At 40.2% G+C, this 17,630-nt stretch overlaps 1 protein-coding gene across 10 annotated transcripts in view; it reads right to left on the bottom strand.

Annotated features, from left to right (window-relative positions):
* gramd1bb (GRAM domain containing 1Bb) overlaps positions 1-17,630 on the bottom strand; it is a 109,553-nt gene that overhangs the window by 76,439 nt on the left and 15,484 nt on the right. Inside the window, exon 1 of one of the 10 annotated variants that reach the window (XM_026193675.1) lies at positions 8,931-8,983. The exons of 8 other annotated variants lie outside the window; for them this stretch is intronic. The gene's annotated coding sequence lies outside the window, so the exon portion shown is untranslated. Of the gene's footprint in view, positions 1-8,930; positions 8,984-17,630 lie in introns of those variants that run through there. One more of the 10 variants, XM_026193676.1, reaches the window with a different exon arrangement.

Genomic DNA, 17,630 nt, shown 5'->3' with positions numbered 1-17,630 from the left:
TTGGGGGGGCATTTTGTTGTTCACAAGAAGAAATACGTTATGTCAGTACCACAGAAGGTCATGCCAAAACCACATGCAGTGTGCAACAGGAAAAGGAAAGTGCAAGAAACTTAGATATTTTCCACAACGGAAACCCCCCATAACCTCTAGCTCAGTCAGTTCAACACCTAACACAATGCACACTTAAAACGCCCTAACCATTAAAACAACATGAAATAAAAAAATGCAGGCCAAACTTTCTTTATGCACATCCATAGGACTATATATAATATACTCCGTGGAAGCTACTTAAATGGCAGGAATGCAGAAAAAAACTCAATGAGGTAAAGAAAACTGTGACTGAGAGTCATTTCCTGTGGAGTAAGAGGCATTTTCCCAGGCCTGACAACCACAGACAGTGAAGAGAACTAGGGCTGTCGGAAACCAGTAGACATGAGACGTTGAGATGCATTCAAATTGGCCTCACTAAGAACAAGCTGGGTATAGAACTGTTCAGGGCTGTTAAGCCAGGTTTAAAAAACAAGAATGTGCCTGAAATATATTTGCAAAACAAAGAAAAGAATGATTAGAATCTGATCATGCTTATATGTATCATGTGTTTGTGACAAAGGCTGATCGGATACCTACAGAAAACTCCAACAGAAGACATGAAAGAGGAGTCTGGAGGTTGTCCCTTTGTTCAGCATCACACTAAATGACACTTAGTTTGCATAATCTAGTGACATGTTAATAATCAAACCTTTATTTCTGTACACATTCGCTCTTTTTGTGCATCTGTTGTTTAGGAAAGTAACCTGATTATATGTGAATGTGTCACCTAATGACGCTAATTCATTTGAAGGAATTTTTAAGGCCCTGGATATTCCTGGATATTCCACTTCCTGCTGTGACAAAACAAATTTCCCACGTGTGGGACTAATAAAGGTTATCTTATCTTATCTTATCTTATATTAATAGCTCAGGTGTTCTCCAACACACACATATTTTGGCATATTTTTTAGGATTAATTTTCATCCCAAGCAAGTCACTGAAACCATTTGATCAGTTAGGAAACAAATAACAATTCTAAACTTGACCAACATTAAAAGGTTTTAAGTGTAAATCAAATCATTAATAAAATTTTAGAATGCAAAGGAAAAAATAAGAACACCACGATGATCTGCTTTAGGTGTAATACTCATTTAGTATACAATGAAGTAGCAAGACTAGGATCCAGTCCTGAGTTGAAAATGACCAATTAAAACAAAGCGAGCACAGAGCAACACCGTGCATCAGAGAGCTGGTAGCTGAAAAGTAGAGCTGGGCGATATAAGATTTTTTCATATCACGATATGTTTTTTTCATTTCAGGCGATAACGATATATATCACGATATAAGCCAAATAACTACATTTGTAAGATTTAAATGTGCCGTTGCTCACAAGTAAAATGTGAAATAATCAGCAGCTTGTTTTTATTTAAATATTTATTTCCCATAATAAGTTCAACAGGGTAGATGTACTTGAGGAACATGAGACTTTTTCAGATAAATAAAGGCAAATATTGCAAACTACACAAAAGGCAGCTGCTAAAGTGTTTAAGTTTCAAAATAGAACAAATGAAACAGACTAAATTGTCAATTCCACTTAGAAACAAAATATTAATTCTAAAAATAAATCTTAGTTTGTTTTACAGAAGAACAGACAAAATTGACTAACTTTTGTCAATATCAAATAAACTGAGAACTAAAAGGAAATTCTCAATCTCTCCTTGTTGTATAGCTGAGCTTTTCAAACAGTTTTAACAGTTACTTTAGTCTGACAAAAGCCGAATGACGAATTAGCGCTTCCAGTCAGAGACTGAGGCTACGTCCACACGTACACGGGTATTTTTGAAAACGGAGATTTTCCGTTTTCGTTTTAAAAAAAAATCCCGTCCACACATAAAGGCAGAAATGAAGGAAAACGCTGCTGTGAACATGCCAAAGCAGCAGGTGGCGCTAGATTCCTAACCGTGCAGAAATGTTGGCCAATCAGAAGTCTAGAAGCCTCGGTGGGAAAAAGTAAACAAAGCTGGGGCATAGAAGCAGAACAGAGTCGTATGTGTGGAGGGACAGTAACTGTGTGTATATGTAAGCATTTAAACACTGCAGAGAGTAGAATTAACAGTAACAGTATTGTAGAAATTCATTTCACCGAAACAATAACGTGGCGCACAGTGTGACGTCAAAGAATGCACACACCTTTGATGCTGTGTTTTCTCCGTTTTTCTAGTCCACACGTAAATGCAAAAACAGAGTTTTCAAAAATCTTCGTTTTCAGTGACCAAAAACGCCGTTTACGTGTGGACGAAAGGTGCAAACGCATAGAAAAATCTGCGTTTTCAAAAATACCCGGGTACGTGTGGACGTAGCGCATGCACCAGTTTATTGTATTTCCAGACTTGCTTTTGGCACAATTTACAGTGCACGCGACTCTGTTTTTTGTCAGACTTGAAATAGCCGAAATACCTTCACACTACGGAACTTCTATGGCTCTTCTGTTCGACAATCTCTCCGGCATTGGAACCATCATCTGTTTTCTCTTCGGTCACGCTCGGTTGATTTTTCTAGTCGGCACACTCATTTCCTCCATTACCCGGGCGGTACGGTGGCTGGCTGCTTCCCAAACAAACACACGTGCGGCTTGGCACTTGTGCTGTACGTAACAAGTCACGTGACGTGACGCTGCGGCTGTGATTGGTTCGGCTCTGCGCTACTTAATTTGGATTGGCTGTTCTTTTTTTTTTTTTTTTTTTTTTTTAAGAGGACAAGAGCGGCGAGGTCTATCGCGATAGTTTAATTTCTCTATCGAGAAAAAGTTATATCGCGATACATATCGTTATCGTTCTATCGCCCAGCTCTATTGAAAAGTCGACGATGTACTGCAACCTGTATGAACACAGACTAAAAATGCACAAACTGAGCAAGATTTCAAACTTGTACCAGCAGGAGCGCTACAAGCTGATCACACTGCTGGAAGCAGAAAGGGTTCGGGTATCCACCAAAGGATCAGCTGAAGCAGAGGGGCAGTGAAATTGTAAAGCTCGACGAGGAGAAAGAAAGTCTTTCTGCAAGGCTCAGCAAAATCTTGTGACAGACAAGCCCTGGCTGCCAAAACAGTCCTCTGAGGGAGAGCCAGAGAACAGATGCAGAAGACTGAAATACATTTTAGAAGAAGGCTGTAGAGGAACAAAACTTTTAAAAAGTGCTGTTGGAAAAAAGAAGATGCCAAAGGAAGTAAAGCAAAAAGGGAAGGAGACATGAAAATGGACGCTCATGCTGAACCACCTCTCTACACCCGTTCTCCATCTCCTTCAAATTACCTCTCCAGCCTCCCTTCCTTATACCTGTGTCTTTCCTCTTTCCTTTATCTTCCCTTTGCTCCAATTACCTCCACCCTGACCCCACTCTCCAAAACCACTTTACCTCTACTTTACTCCCTTGATTCCGCAAACCTCCATACATTTTATATATATTACCCTTTTCCTCATATTTCTATATCCAACCTCAGAATGGTGGCTCAGTGATTAGTATGCACCTCTTCCACCTTCCATTGCAACCTATGCAGCCAGGTTCTTCTGAAAATCATTAGAGTTACTATAATTATCAACATAAATTATATAGTATAATTATTAAAGCAAACCAATCATACTTCTGCATCTATCTACAAATTTAAGTAAACAGAATAGAGTCCAACTGCACTAGATTGTGGCTGTTTATTAAGATTTAAGATGGTCAAAGGAGCTTGCAAAGAAAAGCGTCTGGACTTCTTTAAGTTGCTTGAAGACGTTTCACCTCTCATCCGAGAAACTTCTTCAGTTCTATGGTCAAATGGTGGAGAGTCCCAGATATAAACCTAGTGGGAGTGACCCCCCACCGAGGGACAAAAGGACCCCCTGATGATCCTCTAATCGCCTGAGCCAAGGTGGGAAACTGGGCGTGGGTCCCAATCAGCCAGAGTTTCGGGTGTGTTCATTGTGAAACCTGGCCCCACCTTATCATGCGAATTCCTGAGGTCAGATGGTCCAGGATGTGAGTGGGCGTTAAGGCGTCTGGGAAGGGATCTCAAAACTGGATTATAGATGGCAGAGAGTTGGTGTCGTAAACCCCCGCCTCTGTTCAAAGATGGTCGCTCACAGTGGACATAGATGGCTTCTTTCACTCCTCTTTCAAACCATCTGTCCTCTCTGTCCAAAATGTGAACATTGGCATCCTCGAAAGAGTGTCCTTTATCCTTAAGATGCAGATGGACTGCTGAGTCTTGTCCTGTGGAGGTGGCTCTTCTGTGTTGTGCCATGCGCTTGTGAAGTGGCTGTTTGGTCTCTCCAATGTAGAGGTCTGAGCATTCCTCGCTGCACTGTACAGCATACACCACATTGTTAAGTCTGTGTTTTGGCGTTTTGTCTTTCGGGTGAACCAGTTTCTGTCTGAGCGTGTTGCTGGGTCTGAAATACACTGGGATGTCATGCTTGGAGAAAACTCTCCTGAGTTTCTCTGATACACCGGCTACATAGGGGATGACTCTGTGGGGGGTCACTCCCACTAGGTTTATATCTGGGACTCTCCACCATTTGACCATAGAACTGAAGAAGTTTCTCGGATGAGAGGTGAAACGTCTTCAAGCAACTTAAAGAAGTCCAGACGCTTTTCTTTGCAAGCTCCTTTGACTACGATGACCTGGATGACTGAGAAGCTTCACAGACAAGATTTAAGATGATTCAAAGGTCTGAAGCACATTTGTAAAGGTTTATAAAGAAAAATTAAGTGCTTAACGTCACTGACAGAACTGAAAAGTGCTGTGGAGTTTAATTTACGAACTCTGACAAACCACAGTGAAAAACAAAGTTCATTGCCTCCATCAGGTAGAAATTATTTCTGCAGAAAAATGCTCCCCATCAGTGTTATATGAATTAACATTACTGCTGTGAATGTTTAAGGTGAGGTTCAGTTTAAATGCCTTATATTCTGTTGACCATACAGTAATGCATCATACTCTATAAAATGACATGTTTGTAGTGTGGCTGTTGTGGCTGACCACATCTCTCAAAACAGCTTTTAATGCACTGAGAAAAACAGGACAACACATTTTTAAAAAAGGCTATTGAAAGTGTCTCCATAGGTGCAGCGGTTTATGTTTGCCTACCAAACCAAACATGTAGAGATACCTGCAATGGTGACCTCTTGTGATTTAGAGAGCAGCCAAAACTAGCTCATCTACAGGTGGTTCAAAAAATGAAATGATGTGTCTGGTTGAGTTTAGTACATTCAATCAATTGTGCCTGCTTCATTAAACCAGAAATCAACCTTGCCTGTCCATAAGCCAGGCTTTCCTTTACAATGTGTTAAGGCCCGAAAAGTTGATTATGTTCATCTGGATGTAGAATTTTCAGGCCATGTCCACTTTAATACGTTTTCATTTGAAAACGCATCTTTTTCTCTCCGTTTTGGCCTTCCGTCCACACTGAGACAGCGTTTTCGGGCAAGGAAAACGTAGCGTTTTGAAAACGCTCTCCAAAGTGGTTACATTTGAAAACACCATTTTTGCATCGAAGTGTGGACAGCGAACCTGGAGCCTTTTCGAAAACGATGACACATTTTAGTCATGTGATGCAGTCACGTGCCCTCCGCTATCTTACTGCAGTAAGATAGCGGAGGGCATTATACAGCAACAGCCCTATTAAAGATTTGATATCAGTCTGTACATGCTCCAGATAGCTTTTCTTCAAATTCTTTAACTCACTCGCTTTTGCAACTTTGTGCTTTTGTGTTACTCGCAGCAACAACTCCACCTCATTGTTAATCCCTTTAAAAACACTCTGTTTTTCCGCAACATTTTGCCGCAATGTTGCAAAGAGCCAGAAAGTAAATAAGCAGCAGACAGAAATGAGGCAGGTCAAATCGTCTTGCGTTTCACGCATGCGCAGTACTGGAACATAAGCATTTTCAGACGTTTCAATGTGGGCGCACAACTCTGTGTAAATGACTGAAAACGATAGTGTGGACGTGGAGCGTTTGCAGACGAAAACTCCGTTTTCAAATTTATCCGGGCTAGTGTGGACGTAGCCTTAGTGGGAGAAACTTTTCATCACTCATTCAAGTGACTTCTTCAGTCTCAGTAATGTGTTAAGGGTTCTCAAGATTACACTCAGTTGATAACCTCAATCAGCCACCTCAATGCAACCATTGAGCTGACACCTTACTCATGCAACCTCAATGGTTCACATGCTGGCACAATGGGACGATGTGTCACAAAGGATTCACATCTTCGTTCGGGAATAACCCACATCTTGTTTCACACCTTGGCTCATGGGACAACAGATGCTGAACAGTGGGTTAATGACCCACAGATCACCACCAAGAGGACAACCCCACTAGGGTTAAATACCTCTGACTCTCCATTAGGCAGTTTTGGAATTACAAAAAAGCCCCTTGGAGTACACACACACACACACACACACAAGGTGCAGTGAAAGCAGAGGTAGAGACAGTCCCATCAAAGACCTGAGGTTTATCCAGACGATCAAAAACAACAAGATGTTCAAAGAAGGTGAAAACACATTCATCTACGAAAACGAAAGAAACCATAGATTCCAATGGATTCATATCAAGCTAGTTTCCAGCGATAGCCAAGCGAGGCCACAAGATGGAAGTAATATACAAGATGGAACCAAACAATGAATTAGACGAAGGCTGTTTGAGATCTAAGAAGAGAGATCACTTTCACTTTGGTATGTTTTAACTGATGTCTATTTGCTTGACTTGCTTGCCCTCAGAGAACACCAGTGATTCAAGGTAGAGACAGCTACTAAGCATATCACTTGCAGGCATTTAGCAGTATTACAGCAACAATTTACAGCCAAATGATAACTAACTTAGTTCAGTAAGTTCCCTAAAACAAAGTCTGTCATGTCGCTCTTCCTGCAGTCTTTATTTCTGCTGCTTCCTTGCCTAAACCACACAGTAGTATCATAAACCCATCTTACGCAGATTATTTCCTGCTGTGCGCTAAACATAAGAAAGGACAGCTGTGGATAGCAACATGACTCTCCCAAAGCTGACCAAAATTCACGTTTTGAATGACAAAGGAACAAAATCCATTACAGTCTGTCTGAGGTAATTTTGAGAAAATTGTAACAGTTTCTAAAAAAAACTAAATGTTTTAGCGGTTTTACTTCACAAGTGCTATATATGCAGTGTACTACAAATAAGTAGGTTTTTGGAAGGATACCAATTTTTGTGCTACACTTTGATACCTGACTCCCACAGCTAGGAGCTGAAGGTTTAAAGTGACCAGAAACAATCGTTTTTGTTAGAGTTTGTTTAAGAAATCAGTCTGAACTGTTCCTTTGGGAGACTTAGTTTTACAGATTTTATCCAACACACACACACACACACACACACACACACACACACACACACACACACACACACACACACACACACTCTGAGTGAAAAATATTCTGCTGTGCACACTGAGCTTTAGGCCCCCTGAAGACTTTTTTTAAACACATGCTGTGGTGATGTGCACATGCGGCACAGCAGACATGTCCTCTCAAACAGCTGGACAATCATGGTCACATTATAAAACATACCAAATAAGGATCTATATCCTTTAAGTCACCACCACATGATATTCAATGCTCACATAAGAATTGTTTTCCTCTCAAAGACCTCAGTGTAGCACCAACCACTCACTGTTGTAATATTAATGTTATATGCAACTTCTACGTGAACACTGGACTTCACATGATCCCTCTCAAAGGGTAGCCGCAGATCACCAAAAGAATGAAGAAACAGTATTAATTACTTCACTCGGACCAACTTACTTTATATAAAATAAATGACTAACACCATAGCACTCCGTGGCAAATGATTGTAACCAAAATAAGCACACAAACTACATTTCCAGCTACTGGCTAAAATGCTTTAGTTTAAAAAAAAAGAAAGAAAAAAAAAGATCGCAAGGACACAAAAAGGTGAACTAGGAAGACACCCGGTCTTTACTGAACCTTACAAAATCCAACTTTGGACAGCTCTAGAAAAGATTATGTGGTCAGTGAAAAAGGTGAAAGAACAAATAGGGTAGTCTGTCCTTACTGATGAGCAAATCAGTGAGAACTGAAAAATGGAAATGAAGGGAGAGTGTACAAAGCTTTGTTATAGCTTCTTGTTTCCTATACACATATAAATAAGGTCAGTTAAGTGATTTGTGGGTTTAATGCACGCGTAAAGACATTGCTGTAAGTACACAGTAAGACCAAGGTGAGAGTTGAGGTTTATAATTGAAGTGTGAGGCGAACTTAATAACAAGGCAATCTCTTTATGAAACACGATAAAAATGGCTAAAAACGTAAGAATGGTCATATTTTACTTCTATACATCTGGCAACAAAAAGTTAACAATTTGGATGGCAAGATGGAGTCTGAGATGATGCGAGCCGGGGATCGAACCCGCATCCCTGCTCTGTGGCTATAACTAATATTATTACAGTTAAAAAGTACTGGGTGGCCTATTTCTCTTCACTGGATTCGTTGGATGCGACAACATCCAGTTTTATAACTTTCTCACAAACAGCCTCTGTCTCCGAGAGCGAGTGGCAAACTGGACAGGAACAGCAAGTGTATTATTGTGATGATCATGATTAGACTCGTTGTCTTCTCACAGCCATGTGGGAAATATAGTCTGCATTCATTCCGAATTACGGCGCGTCGTCCCTGCGGGGTAATCAGCGATCTGTTTACTCGGTTTATTCAATAAAAACTCGACAGAAGTTGTAAATTATTGACGCGCGTTGTTTCTTATTCCGCTTGTTAGACCTCTCAATGATCCTCGAAGCAGGTAACGATACAGCCAACCTCGACAATCCACCGACAACAGAAAGTGTGACATGTTTCATCAAGGTCTGACTTTACCTTTTGTGATTCTCCGTCGCCGACTTCCACAAACTTATCCGTGCACTCGGCTGTCAGACACACACGCAGCCAGGCTGAGAGGATAACTTCACAGACGATCCTCCATGCTTACAGGTAAAACAAATCCGGTGACGTCTCCTGCTTTGCTGGCACAGCCGAACAACAAACTCAAATCAATGCATCTCGGAGGCGGAGATCCGTTACTTCACGGATGAGAGCCGCAGAGAGCACACCACTGAGCGGTGACCTATCAGTGTCTGGCCAAACACCATTAATGACCTCCCTCCTTTTAACCTCTTAGTGGCAATCTACGTTTCTCCGTCTACATCTGCATGCTTCTATGTAACGTTATTTTGGGCTGTAACGTTCATGCATATGGAGAATATTCAGGAGATCCTCTAAATAACCGAAGCAGGTTATTATTTCTGTTATTCAGTCAGGACAAATTGTTTCATCTGCAATGTGCACATGTAAAACTACTGAAAACAGCTGTAGCCCAGCAAAGTTTTAGTCTTTTATTAATTTAGAGGTTTTAATTGGCTTATGAGACACAACAATGCTGAAAAAATAATGCAAATGTGGCTCCATCATCTTTAATATGACACACACAGATCATCACTGGCACAAACGACCAGTTTTTGGTTGTCACATAACTTTAAAACAATTAACATGTTTTATTAAGTAGTATTTATATCCTACCTAAAAGTTCTAACCTTTGTTGTGTCATCACAGGCCATTCATCCTATAAAGTAATCCAACAGGTATCCTGTTGCTCAAAAAGCATTCAGAGGCAGAACATCGAGCAACATCCAAAGTCCATGTTCGCTTTACCTGTTCATTTTCACGTGAAACAGAAGCACAATAGAAGAAGATTACAGTCAACTCGTTATGTCTCGTATCATGAGGTCTGACCTTCTCTGCCTCCTTGGGAACAAAAGATTAAAGGTTACGGACAAACAATGTGGGCAGTCCGTCTGCCAGCGTCTGCTCAAACGGTGTGTGTTTACTGTATGCATTTGTGCGTTTCCACACATTCCACAGAAAGAGTGTGACTTTTTTCTGTGGCCTCGTGCATGCAAAAGACTATTTGTTTCTGTCTGGCAGAAACAATTTGCTTCTTGGATTCTGTGGACAGCCGAAACAATGTTTCTATTGATTAGAGAGTGACAGAGGAAGAAAGAGAGAGAGAAAAAGACAGGCAGTCCAACAGATGAGACAGAGACAAATCTACTGTAACTATCTGATTACAGTCGACACCATTCACTGTCAAAAGGGCAAAAAGCTTCTGGGAAAGCTGACTGGAAACACTCAGATCTGTCAGTTTGCTAAGTGGGCTGCAAATGGCCTTTCTATCACGGTGATACTGTGTACAGATTTATAATATATTTGCACTAATATTTTTGTATTTCCCAAAGACTTATTCAAATTTCTGTAGATTCTACCTTTTTGTTTTTTAATTTAATAATTTCTCTGCAATTTCTTTCCATGGAAAAACACAGATCTTTTAATCCCATCTTGCCTAGAAAAATAAGGGGAGTAAAATCAGCCATGTGTGATGTTATGTATGCAACATCTACTTGCATGAAGTTCAGTCTAATGCCTCGAGCCAGAGAAGTATGGTACATATAGGAAATTAGTCTCACAGGTGAAAATCACCTAATGAAATTAAGACAGCAAAGTAAATCAAATACTTGACTTAAGGGTGATTTATTAGGGCAGGGATAGCTCAGTAGGTAGAGTGGTGGCCCCTGATCGCAAGGTCGGGGGTTCGGTTCCCCTGAACAGCCACCCTGAGGTACCCCTGAGCAAGGTACCGTCTCTACACACTGCTCCCCGGGTGCCCAATGGCTGCCCACTGCTTCACTGAGTGAATGGGTTAAATGCAGAGAGGAATTTCCCCACAGGGATCAATAAAGTACACTTACTTTCTTTCTTAACTGCAGCAAATTTACACTAAACTGGAAAAAAATTGAATGTTTATTGAAGCGTCCGACAATAAAAACAAACAAACTAGATATTAATTTGCATATATGAATTTTAATTTGTATCATATCTGCAAAAACAAACAAACTAGATATTAATTTGCATATATGAATTTTAATTTGTATCATATCTGCAAAAACAAACAAACTAGATATTAATTTGCATATATGAATTTTAATTTGTATCATATCTGCTACATCTGGCATTTTCACTGGAAAAAAATCAATCACACTGATGATGTTGAAGTTTAATAAACTCACAAAAACAGTTTGTATCAAATATGATACAATAGGCATTAACGGGTTAAAAGAGGGCATTACATTTAGTCCACTGTGCATTGCAGTCACTCACTTAGACACACTGTTTGTGTCTAAGTGACTGAATCCATGATAGAAAGGTGCACTACTGTGTTTGTTAGGTTGAGGCCTAAAATAGCTACAGTTTGATAAGACTCCAATTACACTGTGAAAGTGTGCTGCTACATTCAGGCAGAGCTCGGTAGGAAATCACTGTCGGTGCTGTTGTACTGTGCAATCACTGAGATTAATTCATGTCGCACACTCTGACCGCCATTCATTCATACATAAAATTCTGCCTTAGTTATCCATTAATACACCTGTACTGAGTGGCTGCGGTGCCTTTTGCATACAAATACTGGACAAATAAGTCCATTTTAGTCTAAAAATAATTCCTGAATTAATTTACAAATTTACAATTTTATCTGATTAGCCGTCTGTGTTTTGTAATAGATGCATTACACGACACTTTCAAAATCTCCCCAAATTATACACATTATCCATACTATCCATAGTATTATCCATATGATGTAGAGTGCACTACTCCCTTCTCACAATTATGAATTATGAATGCAAAGTGTCACAGACTGTTGCTACATATAGTGATACCGATCATGATTTTATTCCCATTTTAGAGGAAAAGGATGGTCGAGGGAGCTGTAGCACCTGCCTCACTGATGTATCACAAGGTATGGCTTCAAAACTTTAACACTGTTATTTTGTCTTCTGTCCATGTATGTGCTAATGAGTCTATTCAAGATGACCTGATGACTTTGACATACCCTTTAATGTCACAACTCACTGCTTTGCTGGGTAGAAATTTGTCACTTCCTTTCAACTTTATCTCTTCATCTCTTCTCCTCTTGCTATACCCGCTTACCTGATTAATGTTTTATCATTTTTGTTGCCTTGGATGTCAGCTAGTTTAACTAAATTTCTAGTGTGGTGAGCAGTGTGATTTTATATATACATTAGATGTAGTAAATTAATGTGTATAATGATACTGGACCACCATGCGGCACTGGATAATTCTGTTTGTTTATGTGTGAAAAGAAAGAATGCAAAAGAAAAACCCTGAGCAGGAGAAAGTAAGAAAAACTCTGGCACAGTGGTATTAAGTCTGCAGACCTTACGATCATGGTATAGTAAGTACACTGTAAAACAACTAGCAATTGTTGATCTCAGTAAACATTTTCAGATTTATTCAGAAATAAAAACATCATCTTATAGTTGAACTAATAGGTTTTTTCAAAGCTGTATAGCAACGATTTCTGAGTTACACAGAAGACTACTACAAAAGCAGACTGCCAAAGCCACAGATAACACTTCAATTGTTGGGGCACAGTTCAAACAAAAAAACAAAAGGTTTTAATGACAGGCCTGAGCATTGGTTCATGGTTGCATCATGAATTGCATGATACGATGATCGCATCATCTTATGAATAATCTGTAAAGATCATAACATTCATTTTACTCAATAACAGCTCCAGGTATGCATCTAGTTAAGAGAAGATGAACTGTGACGTGATGTTGCAATCATTTCAGCAAGCTAACAGCCGCTGTGAACTGACAAGTTCAATCTTTAAAACTTTAGGCTTTTAAGTGACACTTTAAGTGACAATTACATATATTTTAATCAAATTTCAAAATAGGAAATTTAGTAGGAGTTGAAATATACTCAAAATTTCATTCAACAGTATAATATAACACACCTATGTTTAAATAGCATTCCTTAAACGCAACTATAGCAACATGAATAACCTAGTTTTGCCCACGTAAAGTGATAGAGCTTTCATTATACAGTGGTTAATTATAAGTGCTTTTCTACTCTACTTGAGCTCTCAGAGTGCTTTGTACAACTTGTCTCATTCACCTGTCACACACATTGATACAAGCACATTATTTCCATACATGCTCTCCATCAAGCATTCACACACACATTCAAACTCTGATGGATGCACTGGGGAGCAACTTGATGTTCAGTATCTTGCTTGAAGATACTTTGACATGAAGACTGGAACAGCAGCCAGGAACTGAACCATCATCATCAGCTATTTTTGAGTTTTCTGGGCTCCCCTTTTTTCATGCAGTATACAGTATGCTCTAGAATGATATCTTTCACTCACTATTTGACAGATCCAGAAGAATGTTATTTTTTCCTCCCGCCCCCTCAAAAAAAAAAGAAAACAAAAAACAGCTGATTCATGAAAAGACTCCCCTGCATTTGTTTGTACAAGATATGAGGTAATGAACATACAGAACAAGTGTGGGGTAGAGACAATTTGGCTTAGTTTCCATGGCAACAATGGGAAGATGAATGACTGATCACTGCTATAATTAATAACGTTAACATCAGATTATTAAAGTTTGCTCACTAATTTGATTTCCTTGACAAATAGTTTTAAATTATCTGTATTTCAATAAATAACTTTAGCAGTATGTTTTTGCTGACGACATCCTTAATGCACTGTTTACTTCTTCATGTCAGAGGAGGTTTTGCTTTCCCTCTTGAGTACAAGTACATACGCACGCAAAACTACAAAACTACACATACGCACAAATGAATGATAATCAAATTCCAGAAAGTAATTATGACTGGTATGATTTTGCAGTCAGGAAATCATATGCTTGCTGCCACTTCAGAGTGTGTGTGAATTACACCCAGAGCTTCTAAAGATGAACGTGAAAATCTGCCAAACCTTGCATACCTCTTTAATGTCAGTCTGTGGTTTAAGGTTTATCAATAATCCATGTCATTCATATCTATGGACATTCATTTGCAAATAAAGACAGATAACTGAAAATTTGTGGACCTGTGCTGGGGTCCACCAAGGGTCAGCTCTGTCACCCCTCCTCTTCATTCTATGTATGGATACCATCACGGCCAACCTCCAGTTACCTCATCCATGGTCTCTCCTCTTTGCCGATGATATTTTCCTTGCCAGCAAAGACAGAGAAGAGACCCAAACGACGACGCAACTCTGGAAGACCCGGCTCGATGAATATGGCATGCGGCTTAATACGAAAAAGACCGAATACCTGGAAGGAGGCCCCCAAACTGATGGCACCATCATAATTGACCACGAAGAGTTGAAGAAGACAGAAGAGTTCCGCTACTTGGGCTCAGTCATCAGCTACGATGGAAATATAACCTCCGATGTCCGAGCACGAATAAATGCAGCCTGGTTAAAATGGCGACAGGTCACTGGTGTCCTTTGCGACAGAAGAATGCCAGATCGACTCAAGGGAAAAATCTACAAAGCGGTGGTCCGCCCAGTAGCCCTGTATGGTTCTGCATGTTGGCCTGCATTGACCACACATGAACAGGCCCTAAACACCATGGAGATGCGCATGCTCCGATGGAGCCTGGAAATTACAAGACGGGACCGTGTTACAAACAAAGACATACGGAAACGACTAGGTGTAGCCCCAATTAAGGAAAAGATGCTCCAGTCCTGCCTGAGGTGGTATGGACACGTGATTCGAAGCGATGAGAACTCTGTAGCAAAAATGGCAATGATGATTGACCCAGAAGGATGCTGGCCTCGAGGCAGACCGAAGAAACGGTGGATGGACAAAATAAAGAAGGACATTAAGACTATCAACGCATCACCTGAGGACGCCTTGGACAGAACCAAATGGAGAAACCTTTGCCGAAGAGCGGACCCTGCACCAGCGGGAACAACGCCAGGATAAAGAAGAAAACAAGTGCAAAAGAATCATCTTTCAATTTTTAGGTTTTACACATCAGGATGCACACACACAAAAACAGTCTGCTCCAACAACACATGATATATTACACCACAATATTTTTATTTAACAACAATTCATCTAAAATGCAACCCAAACAGCTTGCCATGAACTTTCTGACAAAAAGTCTAAATGCAGTGTTTCCATAATTTGCATCTCGTCACTAAGTCTTTATGGAGCACGAGTGAATATGTGAGTTTCTAACGCACACAAATTGCTTCAACTAATCAAACTCATCCGACCGGGCAAACTCTAATTTCAAACATCCTGTTGTGGTGTCACAACATTGCCAAAGAAAAGAGATAAGTATTGCCTAAAAAAAACCAGATCCTCATCTCTTTCTGTTTTTTCATTTCCTTACACAGCACATTGCAGACCATAAATCCACAAGATTACAGCAAAACGTCATTTGGATGTTATGGCATGCCACGGTTATATATGAACAAGCTGTGACTCTCTGGGTAACAGAATAAATTAGATTACTAAGTTTTTTTTTGGTTTGGTTTTCCTGACAGAGCCAATGTGTCTTCATGCTGGTTTCACTGTGCCTCTATAACAGTAGACTTTAGCATACTGGACTTTAAATCAGTTTAAGTACGACAACACAATGAAGCACCTCAGAGAGCGACGCTGCTTATTGTTCTGTGGTGCTGACACTCGATTGGCTTTTTCAAATTTCAGCTCTTCAGTCGCTTTGGAAGAGCTTTTGGCAGATTGGCTCCAGTTCTTTTCATCGACTGAATATGCTAAAACCTTTTTGATTTTTTTTTTTTTTTTGATTTTTAGTGACAGAATGTTCGGCTGAGCTGTTGCTTCTACAACACTCTAAAAATATTCATCGATAGGAGCGCAGATCTCACATGTGAATGCTCAATATGTCCCTTTGGCTGTGTAGTTGTGCATTTTGTGGTTTTAGAGCAAAATGCAGAATTTATATGTAGACTCTATTTAAAAATTAGTTGTAAATGTAGCAGTGTTTACCTTTGCCTTTAACAATAATGCTGAAGACACTCATTCTGAGAAATCTTTGAACCTAATGCATTTTAGATGGGAAAGAATCAAAGAACAACTCACTGAATAAAACCGTTCAGTGTAAGTTAGGGATGCTATAAAGTCAGCTGGTAGGCAGAAGTTAGAGCTATTTCTGTTATCAGACAGATTGACTGTCTGATATATATGTATATATATATATGTGTATATATATATATATATATATATATATATATATATATATATATATATATATATATATATATATATATATTTATTTATTTATTAGGGGTGCAACGATATTTGTATCGATATTGAACCGTTCGATACAGTGCTTTCGGTTCGGTACGCATATGTATCGAACAATACAAAATTTGTAATTTATCTTATCAACTTTCCTTCTGACGATGCTGTCTGTGTTGAGCGCTCAGTGAATCTGCGTTTGACTACTCTGCCTAGGGTCGACAGTGCAGCCTAGGCGGAGTAGTTGAACGCAGATTCACTGAGCGCTCAACACAGACAGCATCGTCAGAAGGAAGAGCGCAGGGCAAGCTAGCGAGACAGAAGTTAAGCTCTCCTTACAACATGGACCTCCCCCACCCCCATTCAGATTTGGCGTTTGGAATTATTTTGGTTTTCATGTGACGTATGACCCTGAAGGTAAGTGAGTCATGGACTAAAGTAAAACAGTATGTTGGATGTGCCATGCAATGCTCAATTACATGGGTGGGAACTAGTGTGTTAGCGCAGTTAGCTCGTTAACGTGTTGGCCGTCTAGCCCCATGCACGGGCGATCGGCGGTAGCTCGTTAACGGAGATTTGCCGTGTTGTGGCGTTAAGGTCATTTCAACGAGATTAACCTGAAAGCACTAGTGGGAACACAACGAATATGACTGCACATTTACGCCGACATCATCCTAGTGCAAAAGACAAGTGGAAGCAGAAAAAAAACAAGCAAGCATGCTACTAACTTTAGCCGAGTCATTTAGACAGCTGTTTAATATGTTGCTGAGAATATAGCCCAGAAGAAGCGGATAGTATAGCTTTTATTTTGGAAAGAGACATTTCTCTGTAATAAACTCTCTTTTCCAAAGATGAGTGATTCCTCAATCAGATACAGGGCTTGCAATATCGCTAGCCCGACGTCCCGGGGCTAGCGATTTTTTCAGTCGGGGTACCAAAATCCATCTCTGCCCTGCCCGTCGGGCTATTGTAGGAAGGAAAAATATATGTCAATGCTTTTGCATTCTTTCGGAAATGTAGCTGGGTAATTATGTCATTGGCATCGGTGAGCCACTGTCAATCCATCCATCCATCCATTCGCTTCCGCTTATCCTTTTCAGGGTCGCGGGGGGCGCTGGAGCCTATCCCAGCTGTCATAGGGCGAAAGGCGGGGTACACCCTGGACAGGTCGCCAGTCTGTCGCAGGGCCGCCAGTCTGTCGCAGAGCCACTGTCAATATGTGACATATTGAAATCGCGTTTGAATTTGCGCTTGTTTTTTTGCTTTCACTTTGCAATCGCGGAACTGTGTATAGAGAGCGACAGCACTGATCTGTGAGTGATGATAATTTGCGCACCAATTCCTCTGACATCGTCTTATTAATCGTTAGCTTACTATGCAAACATGACAAGTGAAATCTCCCGCAGCTTAAACATGTGAGAGGTTGATCGCGCAGAGA

Source organism: Astatotilapia calliptera, chromosome 14 (genome assembly GCF_900246225.1).
Source record: "Astatotilapia calliptera chromosome 14, fAstCal1.2, whole genome shotgun sequence".
Lineage (NCBI taxonomy): Eukaryota > Metazoa > Chordata > Actinopteri > Cichliformes > Cichlidae > Astatotilapia > Astatotilapia calliptera.
This window is presented reverse-complemented; position numbering and strand designations above follow the sequence as displayed.